This window comes from Martes martes, assembly GCF_963455335.1.
Source record: "Martes martes genome assembly, chromosome: 8".
In the NCBI taxonomy this organism is placed as follows: domain Eukaryota; kingdom Metazoa; phylum Chordata; class Mammalia; order Carnivora; family Mustelidae; genus Martes; species Martes martes.
The window spans coordinates 38,907,506-38,923,021 of NC_137895.1; the positions used below are offsets into that span (position 1 = coordinate 38,907,506).

The 15,516-nt window shown below is 36.9% G+C and overlaps 1 protein-coding gene across 1 annotated transcript in view; it reads left to right on the plus strand.

Annotated features, from left to right (window-relative positions):
* PAWR (pro-apoptotic WT1 regulator) overlaps window positions 1-15,516 on the plus strand; it is a 119,179-nt gene that overhangs the window by 31,333 nt on the left and 72,330 nt on the right. The window lies entirely within an intron of this gene.

Sequence of the window (15,516 nt, forward strand, 5' to 3'; positions counted from 1 at the left end):
AATCCAACAAATACTTAAGTAGATAACAGTTAATTACCAGGTCCTATTCTCTTTTGGCTTGGACTAATATCTTTGTTGGTATATGGATTAATAGTAATAATGGCAATGATGTGTAATGGTAATAGATGTTAGGTTTTATTGCCAGACACTTTTCTAAGCCTGTGTGGCTAGTGGTCTTATTATTATACTATACCCATTTTATTGTGAAATCAACCCAGGCATTGAGTTTACACCTTGGTGCTCTTGACCACCATGTTATTTAGCACACAGGAGACTCATTAAATGCTAAGTTAAAAACAAAATAAACAACCATAAGAAAAAATTGATTTAATGGGAGGAATAACAGTTAAGCAAGAGGTTAAAAGGCTAAAATATTTGCTAAAGGCTATTCTAGGGATTCAAGTCTAGGTCCGTCTGACTCTAAAGGCCAATGATTTTATCACTTAGTCTAGTTTCCTTATCTGTAAAATGTAGAGAACAACTATCTGGAGTGGTTAGTCAAATGTAACTGCTTAATGTAGTATCTGACTCATAGGTACTTAATGAATTTTAGTAGTGATGTTGATGATTAGGATCATAGCTTTCTAACAGCAGTATGTCCATAACAAATTTTCTCCACTTGAATGTAATTTACCGCTCTTTCTATCTAAAATACCATCTTTTTAATGATATCAAATACTCTTTGACTTTTCTTCCTTTACTTCTAACTTTTTTGCTTTTTCTGGCTCATTGTCATACACATTTCTCTGTTTACTACCTCTGTGTGAAATTAGATCTGTGTACAGTTGGTGCCGTTCTCATTAAGACTTGGGCAGTTCTTGGGGCACCTGGGTGGCTCAGTGGGTTGAGCCTCTGTTTTTAGCTCAGGTCATGATCTCAGGGTCCTGGGATCGAGCCCCGCATCGGGCTCTCTGCTCAGTGGGGAGCCTGCTTCCCCCCCTCTCTGCCTGCCTCTCTGCCTACTTGTGATCTCTCTCTCTCCGTCAAATAAATAAATAAAATCTTAAAAAAAAAAAAAGAAAACACTTGGGCAGTTATTGTTGGTAAATGCTTGTAAATTTATATTGTGCCTTTGTTTCCTACAGCTTTGAACTTTTTTTTTTTTTTAATTTTTTTTTTTTTTTATTTATTTGACAGAGAGAAATCAGAGCTAGGCAGAGAGGCAGACAGAGAGAGGGGGAAGCAGGCTCCTGCTGAGCAGAGAGCCCGATGCGGGGCTCGATCCCAGGACCCTGAGATCATGACCTGAGCCGAAGGCAGAGGCCTAAACCACTGAGCCACCCAGGCGCCCCACAGCTTTGAACTTTTATTTCTCTTTTTAGTGCATCCCACCCCCCATTTACTTCTGTTCTATGTGCATTCCAGGTTTTTCATGGTGGTCTTTATTCATTGTATAATATTTGGAGACTATGATGTATTACCTATTGTGCTGGGAGATAGGCATATAGTGATGGATTTAACAGAGTCTCTCACCTCCCAGATGACAGATATTAAATAAGTGGTCATGAGTAGGATAAGTGTTATAAAAAGATAAATATAGAGCAGTGCTTCTTAAAGTGTGGTTCTGGGTCTGGCAGCCTCATCAAATATTAGCGTTTCTAACAGCCTTGTTAGAAATTCAAATTCTTGTACTTCACTCCGGACCTAGTGTTTTAGCAAGCTCCGTGAGTATTTTACTGATGGATGCTAGAGCTTAAGAACTTTTGGTATAGGGGCGCCTGGATGGCTCAGTGGGTTAAAGCCTCTGCCTTCGGCTCAGGTCATGATCCCAGGGTCCTGGGATCAAGCCCGGCGTCGGGCTCCCTGCTCAGCGGCGAGCCTGCTTCCTCCTCTCTCTCTCTGCCTGCTGCTCTGCCTACTTGTGATCTCTGTCAAATAAATAAGTAAAATCTTAAAAAAAAAAAAAAAAAAACTATTGGTATAGGCTCATATGAAAGTCTATATGACAGGAAAGTATCCTTGTCTTATGAGGTGATAGTGGTGGTTATAGTGTGTGTTTAAGAAGATTATTCCTGGAAGGTGTTTTTTAATCTTTGCTTTCCCTTCATTCTCCTCTCTTTTCCCTGTTCCTTCTCTTTGCACTTCTGCTGCATGTTTCTTTCTGTCGTCTTGAATTGTATTGTGGTACCTAATAACTATGTACTTTCATTCTCCGCCTCTTAACATGTTCAGTTGATCAGGAAAGGACCAGATTCCTGTCAGTGGCACTTTGAAGTTTACCCTAGGAAAAACCATTTTATCCATGCTGTTTCCTGTTTCCCTTGCTTCATTTCCCTTGCTACTCCTTACCAGGGTATATTCATCAGAGACTTTGGGCTGCTCACTGTAGGTGATTGTAGAGCTCCCAAATACTTGTATTTATAATTCATATGTCTGTGGTAATTTTAATGCCTTTTAAAGGCTAGTTATGTCTCCCAGACTTTTAACATGGGCCGTACACTGAACACGAGGAATATATTGTTTTCAGCGTTTTCTTTTTACTGTTATTTCTTGCAGCCTCGTCTAATAAAATTGTTGGTTAGTAAGAGTTACTCTTTTCATTCCATGTCTCTCTCCCCCACCTCTCTTTATCCTTTCTACTTTTGAACAGTTTGTATCACTGTGTTTGGGGAGTATGTACTCTTTTAAACCCAAATATTTTCTTCTGTTAAATATCATAAAAGAAAAAAAGGGAAACCGGATAGACCAGAGACAAAATCCTTTTTAAATATCATGGTAAATTATTTTTAAAAACCTTAAATCTTCTTTATCATTGATAAATGATAATTAATGTGTAGTCTTAAGCTGCTATAGCTTATTTTTCTCTTACAGTTACATGAGAATGCAGTAAATATTCTGAGTGACCACAGATAGAAATATGCATTGTTATAAAATGGAATTTACTGTGAAAAAAAAATTTAACACTTTAATCTTATTTAGGGATCAGTTGGTATGGACTATATGAGAACTAGTGGGTTTTCTCTAGTCATGTATTACTAGTGTACAGGTGGAGATGATGCTAGTAAAATGAGGTAGAATGTGGGGCAGTGTTTTTCATGACAAGATCAAATAAAGCCTGTCTATGCTTGTGAATTCCTGTGGCTGTATTTGGCCTTCTCTATTGGCTTATTTTATCCAGTATCTAAAATGCTCCTGCACTTTTCAAAGTGCTAGAACAAACAACCCTAAAATTTGTATGGAACCAGAAAAGACCCCAAATTGCTAAGGAAATGTTGAAAAAGAAAAACAAAACTGGGGACATCATGTTTCCTGATTTCAAGCTTTACTACAAAGCTGTGATCACCAAGATAGCATGGTACTGTCACAGACACATAGACCAATGGAACAGAGTAGAGAGCCCAGATATGGATCTGCAACTCTATGGCCAAATAATCTTCGACAAACTAGGGAAAAATATCCAGTGGAAAAAAGACGGTCTCTTCAATAAATGGTGCTGGGAAAATTGGACAGCTATGTATAGAAGAATGAAACTCGACCAGCCTCTTACACCATACACAAAGATAAACTCGAAATGGATAAAAGACCTCAATGTGAGGCAGGAGTCTATCAGAATTCTCAAGGAGAACATAGGCAGTAACCTCTTTCACATGGGCCACAGCAACTTCTTTCAAGACACGTCTCCAAAGGCAAAGGAAAGACAAGCGAAAATGAACTTTTGGGACTTCTTCACGATCAAAAGCTTCTGCACAGCAAAGGAAACAGTCAAGAAAACAAAGAGGTAACCCACGGAATGGGAGAAGATACTTGTAAATGACAGTACAATGGGCTGAAATCCAAGATCTATAAAGAACTCCTCAGACTCAGCACACACAGAACATATAATCATGTCAAAAAATGGTCGAAAGACATGAACAGACACTTCTCCAAAGAAGACATACAAATGGCTAACAGACACGTGAAATAATGTTCATCATCATTAGCCATCAGGGAGATTCAAATCAAAACCACATTGAGATACCACCTTACAACAGTTAGAATGGCCAAAATTAACAAGATAGTAGACAACAAGTGTTGGAGAGGATGTGGAGAAAGGAAAGCCCTCTTACACTGTTGGTGGGAATGCAAGTTGGTGCAGCCACTTTGGAAAACAGTGTGGAGATTCCTTAAGAAATGAAAAATAGAGCTTCCCTATGACCCTGCAATTGCATTACTGGGTATTTATCCCAAAGATACAGGTGTAATGTAAAGAAGTGCCATATGTACACCAATGTTCATAGCAGCAATGGACACAATCGCCAAACTGTGGAAAGAGCCAAGATGCCCTTCAACAGATGAATGGATAAAGAAGATATGGTCCATATATACAATGGAATATTACGCCTCCATCAGAAAGGATGAATACCCAACTTTTGTATCAACATGGATGGGACTGGAGGAGATTATGCTGAGTGAAATAACTCAGGCAGACAGAGTCAATTATCATATGGTTTCACTTATTTGTGGAGCATAAGGAATAACATGGAGGGCATTAGGGGAAGAAAAGGAAAAGTGAATTGGGGGAAATCAGAGGGAGAGACGAAGCATTGAGAGATTGAACTCTGAGAAACAAACTGAGGGTTTTGGAGGGGAGGGGGGTTTGGGGTTTGGGTGAGCCTGGTGGTGGGTATTAAGGAGGGCATGTATTGCATGGAACACTGGGTGTGTTGCATAAACAGTGAATCTGGGAACACTGAAAAGAGTAAAAAATAAAGTGCTCCTGCTACAAAATATTATCAATGTTTGTGGCTTGAATTTGGATTAAAATATATAGAGAGAATCAAGAGACTAACATATAGGTAGAATCTATAACTTTCATTTTGAGATATTTAGTTGAATCTGTATAAACATTAAAAGGAGCAATAAAACAACTACTTTCTGGTATTTACTTTGAAGGATGACTAATTTATTCTCTTGGAATTTTAGTGATATATAACATAGATAAATCTGCATTTGTTTTAAAGATTTTTCACTAACTTTAATTTACTCAATTAAATTCTAATGTGTTCTGATAGTGCGCATCTGTATGTAAACATAAGTTTTTATTTTAGCATGAGGCAAAAAAAAATCTTGTTCTGCTATGGTTGGTTGATAGGAAGAACATAAATAACCCTATTACTCATTAAAAAAGAAAAACTGGAAGAATTTCAAGTATTTAGTTTCCTATTAAATTTGGATGGGAAGATAGACCTCCAAGTTGGATTTTTTTTCATACTTAATGAGAATATGATTCTGATTTAATTTCTTTTAAGGACTCAATTAAGGATAATTAATTACTGTTGTTTATGTTGTATATAGTATATCAGGAGGGTGCTAGTGCCAGATGTAACAATCTGTCGGCATCTAGGATTCATGGTTTTTCTTTTTTTTTTTTTTATTTTAAAGATTTTATTTATTTATTTGTCAGAGAGAGTGAGCACAGGCGGAGAGGCAGGCAGAGACAGAGGGAGAAGCAGGCTCCCCGCTGAGCAAGGAGCCCGATGTGGGACTCGATCCCAGGACCCCGGGATCATGACCCGAGCCGAAGGCAGCTGCTTAACCAACTGAGCCACCCAGGCGTCCCGGATTCATGGTTTTTCTTAGCTGTCAAACCTAAAATAAAAATGTCACCGTATTTCTTAGTCTGTCTTGTTAAATTTGACAAATTATGGAATAAAGAATGTTTGTCTTGGTGCTCTTTCTACTAAGCCGTGTTGCCTGCCTCATAGTCTTCATCTCTTATTGAACTTTCCGTGGGCCTTATATTTGACATCATAGACTGCTCTTTCCTTAACAGACTTCCTGAGAGAAAACTTACTTTTTTGCTTCAGTGATGCCATACTCTCCAGATTTCTCCTTTAATTCTTTGGACACTCCTTCACAATCTCTTTGCTTTATTACTTCTTTAAATATTGGTATTCTTATGGTCCTACCTAGATCATCTTCTGAATCTATATGTGATTGCTCAGTAATCTCAGCTACCCCATAGCCTGTTTGTATGTATATGCTGATGGTTTTTAAAAAAATTTTATTGAGAGATAATAAACACTGTGTAAACCATGCATATTTGAAGTGTACAGTATACAAGTTTTGACTTTTGTATACACCCATGAAACTACCACTAGAATTAAGATACTGAACACATCCATTGCTCTCAGTAGTTTACCCATTACCCCTTTGTAATTTTTCCCCCATCCAAGGCAACCAGTGATCTGTTTTCTGTCACAGTAGATTACTTGGCATTTTCTAGAATTTTATATACCTGTAATCATACAGTATATACTCTTAAATTTGGCTTCTTTCAGCATAGTGGTGTTGCCTATTTAGCTTTGTTTAGATTTCTTCCCACTAATCCTCATGGATGGTTTTCTCCCCAGCTTTGGGGTACTTTCTCATGTGCATGCATTGATCAATACTTAGCTAAAATTTTGAGGCGGTTCCATCTCTGGAGATTTCTGTGCCTCTGTCCTCTTCAGAATTCTGCCCTGCAAATTCTAGCCACTCCAAGACTCCCACATCTATTTCTTCAATTCCTAGAGATTGCTGGGCTCTGCCCAGGTTCTTCTTCACTGTGTTGCAGTCTGGAAACTAAGCAGTAACTTTGGAGTTTACTTCTTAGTTTTCTTTCTCAGGGGTCATTATTGTATGCTGCCTTATGTTCATTGTCTTAAATCATTATTTCATATATTTCAGCTGTTTTTTTGTTTGTTTTTCCACCCCAGACAGGAAGGTAAGTCTGGTCCCTGTTACTCCAACTTGGCCAGAAATTGATGTCATCACTGTTAATTTATGACTGTATTTCCAGTGTCTTTTTTCCTCTTGAGCTTGAGACTTGTGTGCAGTCTGCCTACTAAATATTTCTGCTTTTTTCCCTAAAAATTTATAACCTATTCCTGCTGAACTTTATTGTTCTTGTGTTCCTTAACTTGTGAGTAGTATGACCATCTAGTTTCTCTAAGTTATTGTTATGAATGCTCTGAATTAACATGATTATGTTCCATATTTTCTTGCTCCACTTCCATATCACATCCATTCATTCACTACATCTTGTCAACTTTAGTTCCTGAATATCACTCGGATTCATCTACTTTTTTCCCATCCTCATTATTACTGCAGTAGTTCAAGCCACCAGTATCACTTAATTTGGATTGCTGTGGTAGCTTTGAATTAATTTATCTGCCTCCAGTCTATTCTCTGTCCTATAGTGAGAGCTAGATTTCAAAACACAAATCTGGTCATATAATTCTCCTATTCAAAAAGGAGTTAGGAAATGTCTAGACTCTTAGTTTACCAGACTCTTCATGTTTTGGCCTTTGCTCAGTCTGCCCTTCGGTCTCATCTCCCAGATTCTCTCCTTCATGTTCTGAACTTTAGACATAGTGAATACTGGATTCTTCAATGTGATGTCTTCCTCACCTTGATACCTTCACATGCACTGTCCTCTGCCCCTGATGGAGTTCTGTCCCAAATGTGCTCATCTCTGTCATATGGTACTTACAAAATCTCTCTCCATTCCAGGTCTACATTAGGTATCTCCATCAGCTCTATTTTATTTTATTTTATTTTATTTTTAAGATTTTTATTTATTTACTTGACAGAGATCACAAGTAGGCAGAGAGGCAGGCAGAGAGAGAGGAGGAAGCAGGTTCCCTGCCGAGCAGAGAGCCCGATGTGGGGCTCGATCCCAGGACCCCGAGATCATGGCCGGAGCTGAAGGCAGAGGCTTTAACCCACTGAGCCACCCAGGCGCCCCCATCAGCATTATTTATTTATTTATTTATTTATTTATTTATTTATTAAAGATTTTATTTATTTATTTGACAGAGATCACAAGTAGGCAGAGAGGCAGTCGGGGGAGGGGGAAGCAGGCTCCCCACCAAGCAGAGAGCCCAATGTGGGGCTCGATCCCAGGACCCTGGGATCATGACCTGAGCCGAAGGCAGAGGCTTTAACCCACTGAGCCACCCAGGTGCCCCTCAGCACTATTTTAATTGCTTGTCTCTTTCATGTATTAGATGATCCACCCCATGAGGGTAGGAATTTTATGTATCTCGTTAATTTTTGTAGTGGTTTGTCTAAAACAGTGTCTGACACATAATATGAATATTCTGAATTTGGAGATCATCCATACTCAGACTTGACTATTGAAAATAAGGTGCACAATAACTCAAAATCTCTATTTTTGACAACCTGTTCCTGAGTTGTTAAGACCACATGGACAGAGGCTGTTGCTTTTGAGAATCTTTTTGGAATTGTTGTATTTCAGGCCTCAATTCAGAGAATGAATTAGAATCTGCACTTTTACAAATCCACAGGTGATAGGTGCACTAAAGTGAGAAGCCAGGCTCTAGTTTATTGGTTATCTCTTTTAGCTGTATGTTAAAGTCATCTGGAGGACTGATGCTTGGTATTTAATCCTCTGGTGTGCGTCCTGGACATGCATATTTTCTTAACACTCCCAAGGGGATCCTACACTTTCATTGAAGTCCTCTCTCATTTTAGTCTGATACTGGAGGAAATGTTAGTTCATATTCAGATTTTGAGCTCCTTTCACACTTCCACTTTAAAGCTTAAAAATGTTTGGAGACTGCTGATATGTAATTAGGTCTGGGCTGATTCAGAGGTTGGCAGGTGTGGCCATTTTAGGCCAATACACCTCAGACTTTAATGTGCCTGCAGATTACCTGAGGCTTTTGTAAAATGCATATTTTGTTGAAAGAATCTGGTGAGAGGCCTGAGATTCTGCATTTTTAGCACACTGAAATGCATTAGAGAAGTAATAGAGATGTTAAGTGGCTTTAATAAAAATAAATGAACTTTCTTCTACTACCTTAGCTTTTTCCTCATAGTACAGTAGCAATACTTCACAAGATGAAAGTATTCCTTGATTGTTACTGAAAAGAAGAAAGGGCATTGAAGTGCCTGCAGTCCCCAGTACCCAAGTGATAATTGCCCCTTGCATGGGGTCTTAAAACGCCATTAAAATTAGACTTTTTTGAGCAGTTTTCTATATTAAGAAGGAAAGCAAACTCCTCCAGAGCCTTTCTTGGTCAGTTGATTTATGGGAAGGAGAAACACATGCTTTTGTACAGAGGGATAAGAGAGCTGTCATTTGAATCATTGTCTTATAATTGATGCAAAGCTTTGTCTGTTACATGGGAGTGTATTCCCTCTTTTTAATAAATCGATCACAGAGACTGCCTTATTATTATTATATTTGGTCATATTATAACCAGTGGATTGACTAGTTCATGTCTTCTTCCTCACCCCCCCCCACACTTTGTTGCTTTAATTAATAGAATATTATTTGTAATTATGGTAAATTTTAAATGCAGTTGTATTTAAGCAAATATTACCTATGGAAATGGTGGGTGATGCCATTATGGGTAGACTTTTCTCTGTTTTTCTTACCATTGTTGTTGTGCCAGTAGGATGCTATTTCTGTGAGTCATAGGACTGGAATATTCTTCACAAGGACCTTTTGGTTTTCCCCCTTCTATTCTTCAAGGACTGTCAATTTGTTTTTCTTAATTTTTTTTATCTTGTTCTCCTGGGCTTACAGCAGCTGTTTTAACATGTTTGAGTACTTAAATTAAGCTGATCTGACAATTTGGCTCTTCTGGGAAGATTTTGTGTCATTCAGATAGCACCTGTATGAGTACTTTATATTCTGTAATTTGTTCCACTACACATAAGGATTTTTTAAAAAAGATTTTATTTATTTATTTGACAGAGAAAGAGAGAGAGATCACAAGTAGGCAGAGAGGCAGGCAGAGAGAGAGGGAAGCAGGCTCCCCGCGGAGCAGAGAGCCCGATGCAATGCGGGGGCTCTATCCCAGGACCCTAAGATCATGACCTGAGCTAAAGGCAGAGGCTTAACCCACTGAGCCACCAGGCACCCCTACAAATAAGGATTCTTTAGAGCAATTTCAGTTTTTAGGTGTAAACGACATGTTGCAGAATTAAATGAGTGTCTGTTTTTTATAATTAAAATAATTTGTCACGACAAATGAACATTAAGAAAAACCCCAAGAATTTGAAATAAAGGGTGGATTTATTTTTAATAAGCACTGGTATCAATTCATGTGAAATGTTTACAGAGATTGAAATTTCATCATTTAAAAAAATTATCCTGTTTTCTAGTAGAGAATGAGTTCAAAAGTAGATGAGTTAAGAGTTTTTAAATGATGGATTTGAAATAGGATTTTCTGTAATTGGAATTTTTAATTTATTCCTTTTTTGCTAAAAATAGGAATATGATTTCAAATATAGGACTATAGTGTAGACAGATAGAGCTAGGGCAGTAATGTGTAGAAAACTACCAAATGATAATTTTATTTTGCTTCTTTGGTAATGATGGAGAAAATAAATATGAAACTCATGATAGAACATTTTAAGTTCTTCAGAAAAGAAACTCTTTGTCAAATTCTGAATCCAATTCTTTGCTTTTAAGCCAGGTTTTAGTCTCTCACAAACGCATTTAAATCCTCCCAGGAATGCACAGTGTCCCTGCCAAAGGTTTTCACATGGTGATTGATGAAAAGATTTGCTGCAGAATATGCATTCCTTTCAGGAAGAGGTTAATATAGAGTTTGGAAAATGAAGTAAGTGCATCAAGGTCCATATTTTTATCTTATTTTATCATTGAACTCTTTCCAAAGAGCTTTTGAAATGACATTCTCCATTGAATCACAAATCGGAGAATTTTTCCATATGAAAGATTTAAATGGACTTGTATTGAAAGCCTTTCCTTTCTCAGCTCAAATCCTCACATTCATCAGGTTGTAGTCTGTTTTACAAGGTATGTTTAGCCAAAGAATATCCTTGTATTAGTCAATTAAATATTTAAATTCTACTAGTGCTTTTGAGAGTCTTAAAGGATCTTTGTACTTGTGAGCTTAATTGTTTTTATCTTTTCTTTTCCTTTTTTATTGTGGTAGAATATACATAACATAAAATTTACCATTCTGTCTTAAAGTATACATTAAATTAAATACATTCACATTGTTGTGCAGCCATTTAATCATTTTCCAAAACTGAAACTCCATTGGACGGTAAATCCCTAGTTCCCCTTCCTTCCCACCCCACCCCCAGTAACCATCATTCTACTTTTTGTCTATGAATTTGACTGCTTTAGGTACCTCATAAAAGTGGAATCATGCTGTTATTTGTCCTTCTGTTACTAACTTATTTCATTTAGCTTATGTCTCATCCATGTTGTCGTGTGTATCAGAATTTCCCTATTAAGGCTGTGTATGTGTGTGTACACACACACACATATATACCACTTTTGTTTCTGTCTGTTCATCCATTCATCAGCTGAGTGACATGGGTTGCTTCCTTTTCTTTCCTTTTATAGCATAAATTTTAAATACAGATCATATCAGTCCTTCCTAGTGTTTTACAATTATGAACAGTGTTTCAGAAATCCACTGTAGAAGGGACCAAGGGTACTCTTCCTTTCCTCCTCAATTTTCTTATTGTTACTTGAGTGTTGGTTTTGCTAGTCCAGCCTAGAGGTGAGCATAACCTGCTCCTCTGGCCAGATGGAAGCTGAGATATCACATGGGGCATCTATATTGAGAGATTGAGTCAAGATATGGAGGACTATGATCTGGGATTGAGGATTCAGGCTTATGAGGGAAAGCTTCAAATTCGAATTGTGTGCCATAATGTCTTTAATCAGTTCTCTCTTTTTTTAATTGTAATTTGCTTTTCTTTGAGATAGTAAATGTTTACACTTACTTAACTGGGTGTTGGTATTTTCTGAGTTGCCTGTTCATGTTTATGATGTATTCTCTATTCAGGCACATTGAGTAAAAATTTATGTCGGAGGAGAGAAAAATAACTTTCAGAAATGTAACATTTTGCTTAACTTAAAAATCTTTACTTCATATGATTATACTTCATGTATCTCCTGGACATCTAGTTCTTTCTGTTCAAGATCATGTACTCTAGTATCCAAATAGATTTACTGATTGCAGATTTATTAATTCTAGAAATTGTATAGAATTACATCTTCCCATAATATTGTCCTTACTCAGCTGTGCTGAATACTGCTGCATATAATACAAGGAATGATTGCTATGACATTAAAATTTTGAACTGGGGGTCTCAAGTTCTTCCCTTAGAGCACTTGTATTATAACTTGTAAATGGAATGTTTGCAAAGTATGGAGTATAAAAATCAGCTTTTTGTTGTACCCAAACTAGAGAACTGACATGTAGGCCTGTTGACTGGTTTAGCTAAATCTTAACTCTGGTTATGGATTTAGTTAGAAACAGTAAAAAGGAATGGATGTTGATAATGTTTAAAGTATTAGTTGAACCCTTGTGTTTAAGTGAAGGGATAATTGAGATAATACGATCTCCCATTGCTCCGTGTAACAAGGAGATTTTTCAAGTTGAATTGTGTTTGTCTTCCAGCTAGGGAAGAATGTCCATCTACAGCCAGTGGTATTTACCAACTGCGCCTGTGAAAACATTCCTTTTTACCCTCAGATGCTCACTCAGCCTTCTGTTTCCCAAGTGACATTATTATAGCCTTTAGTAGTCAGAAAAATTAAAAGCACATTTTAAAAGCATGAATAGCAGAGTCTCCCTTCAGTTTCACAAAATACTACTTTTTATGATAATACAAATATGGGAGGATTTCTGAAAACTTAGAGAATTTACGTTTAACTGCTAATGCGGTCCTTTGACATTTTAAGGACACAGGTCAGAGAAATACAAAGCATGTGGCCAGGTTTTGTTGTTGTTGTTTCGTTGGGCTGCTCAGTAACTGTGTTATCAGCTCAATGACTTTGTGTAATTGAAAAGTGGTATGTGACCATTTAAGTTTTGGGCATTTGTTTTGCTGTGACTCTTCATTGGCTGAACCAGCAATATAATTAAATTCTCAGCTAGAATAAGATGAACATGATGAATCTATTCTATCAAATTGAAGGTTTTTCTGGGGATAATAACTCCTGGGAATGTTAATTGTAGTAAATCTAATTTATTGTTTGCCTAATTTATTTTGTTTGCCTCATAATCTTTAGTCATTTACTTTATGGATTTTTATAAGGATTTTTAGATGTTAGGAATGTTAGAAAACTATATGAAGAATTTGATTGTGATACTTAGTTGATATTCAGATAATTTTTCCCTTATGTCTCAATTTTTCCACCCTTCTTTCCCCTGGTTGGGACCACTGCTACATTACTTAATCTCTGAGTCTTAGATTTTTAATCTATAAACGACAGTTTTATGAAGACTGCCTATTTCTATTGTCTGACTCAGTACAGAGTAGAACTTCAGTAAATGGTAGTTTCTTTTTTTTTTTTTTTTAAAGATTTTATTTATTTATTTGACAGACAGAGATCACAAATAGGCAGAGAGGCAGACAGAGAGAGAGGAAGGGAAGCAGGATCCCCGCTGAGCAGAGATCCTGATGTGGGGCTTGGTCCCAGGACCCTGAGACCATGACCTGAGCCGAAGGCAGAGGCTTAACCCACTGAGCCACCCAGGCGCTCCTAAGTGGTAGTTTCTATTAATATAACTTCTAATTCTCCTTTTTTTCCAAGTGTTTCCTTATTTCTTTATTAATTTATTATTCTGTTTTCAAATTTTAAATTACTGTAGCTCAAAGAATCTCATATTCTATGGCCTAAGCCAGCCAGACACCCCTATTGAAAGTGTTTTTAGAATCAGATTTGAAGTAATCCTTGGAGTTTGAAGGAATTTTATCTGGTCTTAATGTTATTAGCCAACTAAGTCATTGTCTCTGCAGTAGTGTGCTTAGAAGTTCAGATGTTTACATACTGCTGTTGCTTCTGCAAAGTGCTTTGCTAGTATTTAGAGTAATATTTTTTTAAATTTAGCCTTGGCTAAGCAATAATATCTGTGAAATTACAGATTCAGTATGCTAGCAGTATTTTTTCTAATGTATGTTAAAATAACTAATAACCATTTGTATGCTATTTAAAATTGTGTTGATTACCTTTTTACTCATTGCCTAAAGCAATCCCTGATAGGATGATCATCTAACCTCCAAAAATAATTCCTTTTGTCCTTTTTCTCTGAACATAATAAATAAATTATTTTAATAGGGAAATATAGCTTTTTGATGAAATATTATAAATACTTATTGCATTTAATATGTGACTTAATGGATAAGTCTGAAATTATGGAGAATACTTGGTGCAGTTTTTTCATTGGATGTTTTAATATCCTTGTCATGGAAGAAGACTGAAAAGGACACTTTTTTTTTAAATACTTTTTTTTTTTTAAGTTTTTATTTATTTATTTGACAGAGATCACAAGTAGACAGAGAGGCAGGCAGAGAGAGGTGGGGGGGGAGCAGGCTCCCTGCTGAGCAGAGAGCCTGATGGGGATCCCAGGACCCTGAATTCATGACCTGAGCTGAAGGCAGAGGCTTTAACCCACTGAGCCACCCAGTCGCCCCTGAAAAGGACACTTTAAAAAAAAGAAATGGCACTGTTTTTAAAAAATGACACTATTTTATATGTACATATGTTCACTCCTTGTTTCAGGGTGATTCATTCCTCACTTCTACCCTTAACTGTTAGTGATGTCGCTGTTACTGAAGTCTCAGAGTCAGGCACCTCTTTGGTTCAGTATTTGTAAAGAGTTAAACCTTGTCTGTGGGGAGAAAATAGTTGACTAGAGGAGGGTAGGAGCAGGTTGTCCTAATTTCCTTTGACATAGAGATTTTACTGTTCCTCCCTTTTTTGCCCAACCTCCCTCCTTGTCTTTAGGGGACTTCCAATACTTCTAGTTCCTAAGCCTTTTCTTCAATTCCTTGATATACTTTTTCTTTTTTGATTGATGTGTAGATTTCAGCTTTATCTGCTTTGCTAAATCAGCAGTTGTCCATCTGCTTTTTGTAGTCCAAGACTTAGCCGTCATCTCTCCTTCTGCTGCCTCATTTTTTTTTTTTTGTCATAATGTACTAATGTCTTTTTTACATTTCTTCATTGTCGTCTTTAGTGGAAGGAAACTGAGATTAAGTATATTAATTATTTCCACAGCTAGAACCTGAGTTCCATGAGGAGAGGGATTCTTTCTGTTTTCTCAGTCCCCATTTGCTAACATAGTGCCTTGCATGTAAATATTTGAAGGAATGGTGTATCCATTAGATTGTGTAACAAGTAACATTTTATAAGGTATTTTAATAAGCATAATTTCATTTGAACAACACTAAATGTGGTTATATAAAAAAGTAGAGACGTGGGTTTAAGGGTAGGTACATGGTAGTAGAACCTGACTGCAGCTATCATGTTCCTGATTGAGATACTGGGCTTACTACTGAAAGGAGCTGTTTGAATTGCTAAAACCGGATTAACATTGAGCTGGCTCCATGGGGCTCCAGATTATATAAAGCAATGCTATAGTTGGAATAATATATTTTGGATATAGTTGCAGATATATGTATATATATATAAAATACATTTTGGATATAGTTGGATATCAATATTTAAGGATATGGCTCAGAAAGTATTTACTAAAAGGAATGGGAAAACAAATAAGGAGAAATGGACTTTTGTTACCTAATGTCTTA